The sequence below is a fragment of the Rhincodon typus genome, chromosome 16, assembly GCF_021869965.1.
Source record: "Rhincodon typus isolate 14 chromosome 16, sRhiTyp1.1, whole genome shotgun sequence".
Lineage (NCBI taxonomy): Eukaryota > Metazoa > Chordata > Chondrichthyes > Orectolobiformes > Rhincodontidae > Rhincodon > Rhincodon typus.
This window is the reverse complement of record NC_063347.1, coordinates 54,066,979-54,079,393: the sequence shown is the minus strand read 5'-3', so window position 1 is coordinate 54,079,393 and position 12,415 is coordinate 54,066,979.

Genomic DNA, 12,415 nt, shown 5'->3' with positions numbered 1-12,415 from the left:
GATTGCTTGATGTGATGTATCCTTTCGTTGCAATAAAAAAAATTATGTAGCAGAAGTAAGAGTGAAAGTATAGGGCAGATACAAGGCACTGCTTGTTAGTAGAGCAGCATTTGAGAGTGACCTGTCCTGCAGAATGTGGAAGGTGGAAAAACCCTTCAATTATTCAGGAGCGGGGCAAGGGGCTGGGAGCGGACAGTGTTTTTGATTGATGAACAAGGATATACCAAAAGCCTCCCTCATCCACTGTAACCATGTAAAGCGACAATGTTCTTTTTTGACGAGATTTTTAAAACGATAGACGACGTTAATAAAATGTTTGAAAGTCAGACATTTATCTGACACAGCAAAAAACCAGGCTAGGGCAGTTGGGTTTCAGAAAATTGAAAGTTTCTCCATCAGAGCTGGAACAATGTGCACCTTTCTGGTCTTCACATTTCAGGGATCTTCTGTTTAATAAATGGCAACAAAGGGCAGTGGGATAACTTAGTGCACGTTGAAAATAATCCAAGGGAAGGGATTGGGTGAACAGTTGATCTGCCAAACTGGATTTTTAATATTCTCCTGATTTTTAATCAAACAGCAAAAGGAAGGGATGCAGTTTGCTTAAATGAACTGAATGTACCATAAGGCTTGGAGAAAGTTTTAAACCTCCCTGGAAAAAAGGTAAGGAAGGAACAAAAGGGAGACTGACCGCCTCTCACCAATAGTTGAGTAAGGTGTGTTCTGGAAATAAATTCTGCTAATAAAACATAATCATAAAGCAGTCACAAGAGATCAGTATGAGAGAAGGTATGACCAAATGAGTGTCAACTCGGGTCTGTCGTCTCCCAGTTCCCACAGCATAGATCACTTAGTTATGCTTTAGTCCATGCTGACTCAACATTGACTTAGTTGATCATTAACTGACAAGTATTTATTCTTTCAAGGCCCCAAAGATTATCCTTTCCTTGTCAGATAATCTTCTTCATAAATCTTCTTAATATTCTCCATCTTTTATACACAGTGTCACCTGTGCAGTAATCTCTAACACCTCACTGATCTTATACATGTTGCTGCAGTAATCTGTAACATTCTACTGCCTTTATCCAAATCTACATTTAAAACCTCTAGAGAGTAATCTTTAACATTGTACTCATGAACACCATTACAACATCTATACATAATCTGTACACACATTTATAGTATCATTACCACTGTAGTTAAAATGTACCATCAATATTCAACTTTCACCATTTGACTTTAGAACAAAGAACAAAGAAAATTACAGCACAGGAACTGGCCCTTTGGCCCTCCAAGCCTGCACCGACATGCTGCCTGTCACAACTAAAACCCCCTACTCTTGCAGGGATCGTATCCCTCTATTCCCATCCTATTCCTGTATTTGTCAAGACGCCCTTTAAAAGTCACTATAGTATCTGCTTCCACTACCTCCCCCGGCAGTGAGTTCCGGGCACCCACCATCCTCTGTGCAAAAAACTTGCCTTGTACATCACCTTTAAACCTTGCCCCTCACATCTTGCCCCTCAACCCATGGCCCCTGGTAACTGATTCTTCCACCCTGGGAAAAAGTTTCTGACTGTCCACTCTGTCCATGCCCTTCATAATCTTATAGACCTCTATCAGGTCGCCCCTCAACCTCCGTCGTTCCAGTGAGAACAACCCAAGTTTCACCAACCTCTCCTCATATCTAATGCCCTCCATACCAGGCAAGTTCCTGGTAAATCTTTTCTGTACCCTCTCTAAAGCCACCACATCCTTTTGGTAGTGTGGCAGCCAGAATTGAACACAATATTCCAAAAGCGGACTAACTAAGGTTCTATAAAAGCTGCAACATTACCCATCAATTTTTAAACTCAATGCCCCGGCTGATGAAGGCAAGCATACCATATGCCTTGTTGACTACCTTTTCCACTAGCGTTGCCACTTTCAGTGACCTGTGTACCTGTACACCCAGATCCCTCTGCCTATCAGTACTCTTAAGGGTTCTGCCATTTACTGTATATTTTCCATCTGGCTTAGACCTTCCAAAATGCATTACCTCACATTTTTCCGGATTAAACTCCATATGCCATCTCTCTGTCCAAGTCACCAACCAATCAATATCCTGCTGCATCCTCTGACGGTCCTCATCGCTATCTGCAATTCCACCAACCTTTGTGTCATCTGCAAACTTACTAATCAGACCAGTTACAATTTCCTCCAAATCATTTATATATATTACTAATAGCAAAGGCCCCCCCCAACACCGATCCCTGAGGAACGCCACTAGTCACAGCCCTCCATTCAGAAACGCACCCTTCCACTGCCACCCTCTGTCTTCTATGACTGAGCCAGTTATTTTTAATCCATCTTGCAAGCTCACCTCTGACCCCGTGCGACTTTATCTTCTGTATCAGTCTGCCATGAGGGACCTTGTCAAAGGCCTTACTGAAGTCCATGTAGACAACATTCACTGCCCTACCCTCATCGATCATCTTCGTCACTTCCTCAAAAACCTCAATCAAGTTAGTGAGACATGACCTCCCCTTCACAAAACCATGTTGCCTCTCACTAATATGCCCACTTATTTCCAAGTGGGAGTAAATCTTGTCTCGAAGAATCCTCTCCAATAATTTCCCTAACACTGACATAAGGCTCACTGGCCTGTAATTAGCTAGATTATCCCTGCCACCCTTCTTAAACAAAGGAACAACATTGGCTATTCTCCAATCCTCTGGGACCTCCCCTGTAGCCAGTGAGGATACAAAGATTTCTCTCAAGGCCCCAGCAATTTCCTCCCTTGCCTCTCTCAGTATTCTGGGGTATATTCCATCAGGCACAGGGGACTTGTCTACCTTAATGTTTTTCAAGACCCCCAATACCTCATCCTTTTGATCTCAACATGACCCAAACTATCTACACACCCTTCCCCAGACTCATCATCCATCAAGTCCTGCTCAATGGTGAATACTGATGCAAAGTATTCATTTAATACCTCACCTATTTCCTCTGGCTCCACACATAAATTCCCTTCCCTGTCCTTGAGTGAGCCAACCCTCTCTGTGGCTACCCTCTTGCTCTTTATGTATGTATAAAAAGCTTTGGGATTTTCCTTAATCCTGTTGGTCAATGATCTTTCATGACCCCTTTTAGCCCGCCTGACACCTTGCTTAAATTCCTTTTGACTTTTCTTGTATTCCACCCTTGCTTCGTGTGTTCCCAGCCTCCTAACCTTGACAAATGTTTCCTTTTTCTTTTTGACTAGGCTCACAATATCTCTCGTTTAATATGTGAGTATTTCATGGACTAAGAATGATTTAAAGAAAGGACACAGCTGATCTGAAATGATTGCTGTGGTCACATGACCAGGAGATCCACATGGAATTTCAGAAGCCAGCTGCCACATTAGTCAGGATGCACCAAAACTCAATGAAGTGTCAAGAGATTTCCGTCTCTTCTTATTCACCGTTCCAGGTTTACCACACATTGGAAATAAAAGATTATCTGCAGAGTGTTCAGTTTGTAAAAGACAATGGACCTAGACTTGAAATATACAAATTAACCATATTTCAGTGGCCTGTGATGAGCAACAACATAGAGAAAGAAATAAGGACTGAACACAGCAAGGATACTGGAAGCTCTTGACTCTCTTTCTCACATACTAAGCAGTGTTGGTGAAAACAACAACTTGTAAGAACCACTGTTAGATTGAGAAACTAGGTGTATTTGCAAACCTCATCACTGTAAAGATCCATGACCCTTCCTCACCTGGTCATAACAAAATTTTGGGACCTGTCACATGATTGAACCCACAGACTAGTGAACAGTTTAGGGCCCCTTAACTGGGGAAACATTTCTGGTATTGGAGGCAATCTAGAGAAGGTTCGCAAAGTTGATTCCGGGTGTGGAAGGACTGTCTTATGAGGACAGATTGAATAGTTTATGCCTGTACTCATTAGAGCTTGGAAGACTAAAAGGTGACCTCACTCGAATTCAAATTAACTTTATTGTCACATATACTCAAATGAGTACAGTGAAAAGACACCTTAAGATGCCATCTTAGTTACAAGGTACAGATTCTTCAGTACAAGTTCTTAGGGAAAAAAAATTAGAAAAGTAAAGAAATAAGAAGTCCAGCATTACGGATTGTAGGAAAAAATTAGAAAATAGAGAAATAAAAAGGTCAGAACAACATCATTCCAATCCAGTCCATGCTGGGCCTTGATTCCAGACTGCACCGGACTTCACCCCAAGGTTCTTGAGGCAGGAGATGGCTTTGGGATCGCCTCCCAGCCAGGATTCCACACTGAGGCCGAAGGACCGCCACATGCTGCCGGGAGATCGCTGTGCCAGGTCAAGCGCCAGTGCTGGGCCGAGAGCTTGCCACGCTGGGAGACTGCCTTACTGGGTATGTGCTGAAGCTAAGAGTCTGAGTCCACACTGAGGCCGGGAGTTCAGGGCCGCGCTGAAAAGAAAGAGAAAAAAAAGAACAGACAAAAGAGAAACAAAAAGAAAAAGGAACGGTTGGAGTGGATGAGTGTCCTCCTCTCCCACCCGGAGATGTGGAAAGGATTTTTCCTGCTGTGGGAGAGTTTAGGACCAGAGCGTATAACCTCAAAGTAAGGAGCTGCATTTTTAAAGTAGAGATGAAGACTTTTTTTTCTACCTAAGGGTAGTGAATCTGTGGATTCTTTACTATAGAGGGGTGGGTCATTAATATATTCAATATTGAGGTAGACAGATGTTTAATCAATATGAGAAACATGGGTTATGGGGAAAAGGCAGGAAAGTGGAGTTGAGGATTATCAGATCAGCCATGGTATCATTGAATGGTGGAGCAGAGTTGATGGGCCAAATGGTCTGCTTCTTCACTTACACACTTAAGAATGAGCAAAAGAAATGGGAACAAATTGTCCTCCAAAAGCTGTTTTAAAAATAGCAACTGTGAGGTTTTCTTGAGTCTTTAACATTAAAAGTGCTATGATGCCCACACTTAATGTTAATTACATCACAGAACAGGATGAAATAACTTATGAGAAACTAAAAACCTTGACTTTGGAAGAATTAAGTGATAGCTAAGCATTTAGAGTCATAGAGTCATACGGCTTTAGAAACAGACCCATTGGTCCAACCAGTCCATGCCAACAATGTTCCCAAATTAAACTAGCCCTACCTGCCTGCACTTGGCCCATATCCCTCTGAACATTTCCTGTTCATGTATTTATCCAAATGTCTTTTATATGTTGTAACTGTACCGGCATCCAGTTCTTCCTACCCTATGGCAATTCATTCCACACACTTACCATACTCTGCGTCCTTTTTAAATCTTTCTCCTCTCACCTTTAAATAATGCCCCCAAGTTTTGAACGTCCCCACCCTAGGGAAAAGACCTTTGCTATTCACCTTATCTGTGCCCCTCAAGTTTTTATAAACCTCAATAACATCATCTCTCAACCTCCTGCGATCCAGTAAAATAAAAGTCCCAGCGTATCCATTCTGTTTTCATAACTCAAACCCTGCATTCCTGGCAACATTCTGGTAAATCTTTTCTGAATCCTCTGACAGTTTAATAATACCCTTCCTATAACAGGGCAACCAGAACTGCACACAGTACTCCAGAAGAGGCCTCACCAACAACCTGTAAAACCTCAACATGATATCCCAACTCCTATACTCAGAAGGTCTGAGCAATGAAGATAAGCATGCTAAATGCCTTCCTAACCACTTGCCCACCTGTGACACAAATTTCAAAAAGTCATGATCCCCTAGGTCTCTGTTCAGCAATACTACTCAGGACCCTACCATTAATTGTATAAGTGCTACCCTTGTTTGTTTTACCAAAATGCAATACCTCACATTTATCCAAATTAAACTCCATCTGCTACTCCTCAGCCCATTGACCCAATTGCTCAAGATCTCTTTGTAGTCTTAGATAACCTTCTTCACTGTCCATTTTGCCAACAATTTATAGGTGGAGTTCTGCATGAAGAGAAGGGAACAAGGAGATCATTCCAGGAAAGAGGGAATACAAATCAGGGGAGAGAATGTTTCAGAGATAGTAGGAACTGCAGATGCTGGAGAATCTGAGATAACAAGGTGTAGAGCTGGATGAACACAGCAGGCCAAGTAGCATCAGAGGAGCAGGAAAGCTGACGTTTCGGGCCTAGACCCTTCTTCAGAAATGGGGGAGGGGTAGGGGGTTCTGAAATAAATAGGGAGAGAGGTGGGAGAGGTTCCTCCCACCTCAAGCCCCACCCCCATCTCCTACCTACTAACCTCATCCCGCCCCCTTGACCTGTCCGTCCTCCCTGGACTGGCCTATCTCCTCCCTAACTCCCCATCTACACTCACCTTTACTGGCTCCATCCCCGCCTCTTTGACCTGTCTGTCTCCTCTCCACCTATCTTCTCCTCTATCCATCTTCTATCCGCCTCCCCCTCTCTCCCTATTTATTTCAGAACCCCCTACCCCTCCCCCATTTCTGAAGAAGGGTCTAGGCCCGAAACGTCAGCCTTCCTGCTCCTCTGATGCTGCTTGGCCTGCTGTGTTCATCCAGCCCTGCACCTTGTTATCTTAGGGGAGAGAACGTAATTTGAGACACCTCAAGCTGAGAATGGAGAATGAAGGCAGCTCTAGTGAGAGAACCACACCTAACACAAACTTAAGAATGGAAATATTCAGTTTTGCCCGTTTAATTCCTAAGTTTGATGAGGAAGTGTTGGGCACCTTTTGAAAGGTTAGCACAGCAGTTTAAAGTGGCCAGTCCATTGCTTGTTATTGCTATTATAGAGCAGGCTGGCAGAGAAAGCACATAAAGTTTACTCTGTGATGATGCTGTGGCTTTAAGAGTCATTTTGTTCATTTTTTTTGAAGACAGGTTTTAAGGCAGAAGTGTCAAGCAGTGTACCAAAACCACTAGACTGAATAGCTTGTGAGGCCTTGGTTTTTTTGAAATTGGAACAACAGAAGCAGCCTGAATGGGTGGAGTTGAGCTTTCACAGAACCAGGATTTTTAGTTTTCTAGGCAGCAGTTGTTGTTGAGTCTCAGCAGAGTTGGGAGGCAGTGAATTTCTCCCTGACTGCTACACTCTCTCTGAGTTTTCTCTGGATGTTTTTCCTCTTGATCTGTTGGAGTTGCATGTGAGATAAGTCTGTTTTCTGAATCTGTCTTTTAGAACAAAGAACAGTACAGCACAAGCCCTTCAGCCCACGATGTAGTGCTGACCTATTATCCTACTCTAAGATCAAACTACCCTGCATACTCTACATTTTACTATAATCCATGTGCCTATCCAAGAGTCACTTAAATGTCCCTAATGTATCTGACAAAGGGTGTGTTTATGGGATGGTACCATACTGGAACTGTTATTGTTCAGTAGTAAAATAATGTGTTACTCTGTTAAGTCTTCCAATAGAACTAAGTTATTCCAAGTTCCTATTTCCTTTAATGTATTTTAACTATAGTGTTTGAATAAATTGCATTTTGCTTAACATCAAGTAGTTTGATCAATTGAATTGCATCTGGAAATCAGCACATTACATTTGCCTTTAAAATAAGAAAAAGTTAGGGTATAGATTGCTTTTGTAATATATTTTGAAGGGATTTGGTCTAATCTGGTCTGGTCTATAATGACTTTCATGACCTGATGAATGTACTGCTGACTATGAGGCAGTAAATGGGCTATTTTAAGTGTATATCAGTTAGTGTTAGAGACATATTGGCAAAAATTCTGTACCTTCAAGAAATGGCCTGATCAGACATGCATAGAATTAGGGACTGCTTAAGCAGCTCACACACACCTTTGTGTGGTAATTCTCTTTGAGTCGTTAAAAAAAATCTCCGTATCCTTTCCTTAAATCAGGAACAGAGGGTAGCAGGGTATGAACAGACACAAATTCTGGCTGATGAGTTAACATGCAAGGCCATGAACTCAGGAAATATGGGGTCTGTCACAGATCTAGAAGGTGCTAATTGACTGGAAATAGCCCAATAGCCATTAAAAAGAAGGCCAGTAAGAATCAGGGAAGGTGACAAAGGATAACAGGCCAATACCAGAGACCTGTTTAACAGGCAGTAAAGTAAAAGAGCTCTCAGATCACACCAGGAGAAAGTGAGGGTGAAGTCCCATTTAGTGGAAGAGGAGCAGGGGAGTATTGCACAAGTTGAACATCCATCAAATAGCAATAGTGTACCAGGGCAAGTAGAACAGATAGGGGAAAAAAATCAGTCCCAGGACAAAGAGAAAAGAGAAGGGAATGTATCCCAGAGCCATCTCTGCTGGTGCAGGTCACCAGGGATATATCAGTAAGTTCAATACATAGCTACCCAGTGGGAGATCCAAGGAAGAGAATCCACTCTCAGATCTCAACCAGTAAAATTGGATTGATGTGAAGTTAAATGAAAGTGTAAATTAATAAATTCCAGGCATTCCATAGGAGGCAGATTACCACCTACCAATCTCTGGAAATCGAATGTATAAAAATACCTGAATTCTAGTCCATGGATTATAAAAATGGACAGTGAAGGGTGAAAACTTGGGAATGTCACACAGCCCAGTAAACAAATCCGACTGCTTTTACCAAAACAGGTTTTGAACCCAGGTTAGGATAAAGAGATTGAAAGTGGAATATGTTCTTGTGTGTGTGTTGTCATCCAAGATTTTTGTATTGTTCTTGCACATCAACAAAATGTTCACTGTGAACAAATTGGATATTGTTCTTGTTCTGTTCCTTGTGGTGGAGAGATCATAGTGAAAATGGACTATCAATATTCAGAGAATCCCTACAGTGCAGGAAGAGAGCATTCAGCCCATTGATTCTATGCCAACCCTCTGAAGAGCACCCCACCCAATCCCTGTATTTAATATAGCTGATCCACCTAACATGCCCACTATGGGGCAATTTAGCATGGCCAATCCACCCAACCTGCATGTGCTTGGACTGTGGGAGGAAACTGGAGGACCCAGAGGAATCCACGCAGACACAGGGAGAATGTGCAAACTCCACACAGACAGTCACCTGAGGAGGGAACTGAACCTGGGTCCCTGGCGCTGTGAGGCAACAGTGCTAACTATTGAGCCACCGTGCCACCCCAACTTCCATTATCAGACTTTAATAAAAAGAACCAAAGACGTTTGCAGACTAAAACTGGTTTTAAATCAGGACACTACTCACTTGCTGTGATCACTTGATAAGCTCAGGGATCCCACATGGAACATACAAAACTGTGTATGTCCGAATTATTATTATAATTAAGAAGTATTGAAACTCATAGAGGCGTCAAAAAATTCGCATCTTCTTCTTTATTCACACTTATACATAACTGCACATATTGGAAATGAAAGTCTACCCAGGTAGTGTTCAGTTCATAAAAACAATGGAACTAGAATTGAAATATACAAATAAACCATATTTTAGTAGTTTGCTTTGAGCTATGAAGCAGAAAGAAAGTAAATGGTCTGAACACAGCAAGGATACTGGAAGCTCCTATATAAAATCCGAAAGAACTGCAGATGCTGTAAATCAGGAACAAAAATAAAGTTGCTGGAAAAGCTCAGCAGGTCTGGCAGCATCTGTGAAGAAAACATCAGAGTTAATGTTTCGGGTCTGGTGAACCTTCCTCAGAAGGGTCTGGAAGGTCCTGCCTCTCTTTGAATCAACGTCATTCCAGCATTGGTGAAAAGAGCAAACTGGGGGAAAAGGAAACACAGTGATTGAAAAGTTGGAGATCTGCAAGCTTTATCATTCCTGAGGAAACAGGAAGACAGTTAAATAGTTGTGAATCAGGTTTTGCTCTTGCAACTCAAAAGAATCTAATAAACTGTAAACTGCAACTGCCTTTAATTTCCAGTCAGTATCAAATACCCTTCTTTCAGCTTCTTTGTAAGTTCATTACCTATGGCTTGTGTGAATGTGGTTGTCACATTTTATTGTTTATCTCGGGTCCCTCTCCTTCACTCCAGCAAACTCGGAATTGGCCCCCCCTTCCTTCTGATGTGGTTAATTGCATTTGACTGAAGTGTGGTAGCTACACGGTTAAAAATAAGTATTTGACAAATTGTTGTGACTGACCAAGAAGGGGTTAGAAAAGAGGGGATCTGTGAATATTTTCAGCTCGTTGTGATACTGCTTATTCTTTAATGCTGACCTCCTGCACATATCATGTCCTCTCAGGCAGTCCGTCAGAATTGACGATGACTTTCTTCCGCCCCGGAGTTGTGAGTCCTGAGAAGCTACTGGTGGGCACTGAAGCAGGAGGGTGGGATGTTTGGGGTTTGGCACACTCCCAACACTCTTGTGCTCACCCTCCATGATAGCTTGTTGGAGATGGTTAGCTCCTTTGCAAATTCTTCTCCAAATTGGGATAGAGGTTCCCGCACATTTATGGGATATTGCTTTTTTCCTGGGAGAATTTGATGACATCGTTGAGCCTTTTCCTCTGTTCTCCTGTTGCTCAGTTACCGTGACGAAGCTCAGAGCATAGAGCTCATTGTGAGACTCTTGTGTCAGGCATGTGGATGAGCTGGCTCTCAGTGCCAACTGATTGACTGTAAGCAGTGTCTTGGTATTGGGGATGTTGGCCTGAGAGAGGATACTGATAACGGAGCATCTGTCCTGCCAGGGCATTTGTATGATATCATGGAGGATTTTTGGTTATATTTCCCCACAGATTTGCTGTACATTGTCCATGTCTCCACCACAAATAGGAGGCAGGGAACACTGCTGCCGTGTAGACCATGGGCTTGGTGCCTGGTTTGAGGTCTTTGTCATCAAACACTCAGCTCTTCAGATGGACAAAGGCTGGGCTGGGCAGGTTGGTGAATTTCAATGCCAGATGTTAATCTCCTCACATTTGTAAGTAACCATTTTTTTGGCTTTTCCCCTTTTTAAATACATATTGGGTTTTCCAATCCTCTGGGACAATTTCAGAATGTAAGGATTCCTGGAAGATTACTACCTGTGCACCCATTATCTCTGAAGCTACTTCCTTTAAAATCCTAAGATGTTTCCCATCAGGTCTTCACCCCATTAGTTTCCCTAATACTTCTTCATTAGTGATAGTTATTGTATATATTCCGCTATATCCCCATTGATTTATTTTTAGTAATTTTGGAACGCTATTCATGTTTTCTACTGTGAAAACTAATGCAAAGTTTTTAATTCAACTTCTCTGCCATTTCCTGGTTCCCCATTATTATTCTCCCAGCCGCATTCTCCAAGGGACTTATGTTCTTCTCTCTTTCTTTTTATGTATAAAACACTTACTGTCCATTTTGTATTAATTGTTTGCCTTCAAAATTTATTTTCTTTTTCTTTGGTCGTATTCTGTTGGTTTTTCAAATTTTCTCAATTATCTGGCTTATCGCTAATCTTTACCACATTGTGTGGTTTATTCTTTCAATCTGATACTATCTTTAACTTCCTTATTAACCATGGTGGCTTGTCCCCTTCTTAGAATCCTTCTCCCTCAATGGGATATATATTTGTTGCATGTAATGATCTATTTTCTTAAATATTCACCAGTATTCCTCAACTGTCTTTTCTGCTAAACTCCTTTCCCAGTCCATTCCAGCCAGCTTTAACCATCATTCCTTTGTAGTTATTCTTATTGAAGTCTAAGTTGTTTCTGACACCTGTTTCTCACTCTCAAGCTGTTTCCCTGGGGATCTTTTATTATGACATCATTTATTAAACCTGCCTCTTTACATATTACCAAGTCCAAACTAGCCTAATTTCTGGTTGGATGCACAACATATTGTTCCAGGAAACTGTCAGAATACACTCAGAAGTCTTCCTCAAACAAAATATAACACTGAGTTGCGTAAGGCAATATTTAGTTAGGTGACCAAAAGTTTGGTCAAAGAGGTAGGATTTAAGCAGTATCTTAAGGGGAAGAGATAAAATGGAGGAGAGGTTCAGGGACGGAATTCCAGAATTTGGGATCCAGGCAACTTTGGTGGAATAATTACATTGAGTCTGCTGGAGAGCCCAGAATTTCATTAGTGTAGATATCTGGAGGTTTTGTGGGTCTGAAAGAGATAGCAGAGATAGACAGGGGTGAGGCCATGGAGCGTTTTGACAACAAGGATGAGAATTTTCAACTCAGGGTTTTGCTTGACAGGTACCACGGTAGGTCAGTGAGCACGTGTGATGAGGAATGGAATTTGATCGGACTTTAAGGTAAGGCTTATCAAATGAAGAACATTGGGCACCAGGAGCTACTTAAAATAGTCAAATGCAGATGTAACAAAAGCATGGATCAGGGTCTAGAGGCAGCAGATGAGCTGAAGTAGTGCCAAAGTCAGGAGATGTGGTGGGAAGACCAACTTGGGGTCTGAAATGGCACCAGCGTTGCAAACAAGACTGTTTAATCTTAAGATGTTGTCAGGGAAAGAAATGGAGTTGGTAAATAGGGAATGAAGCTGAGGCAGGATCT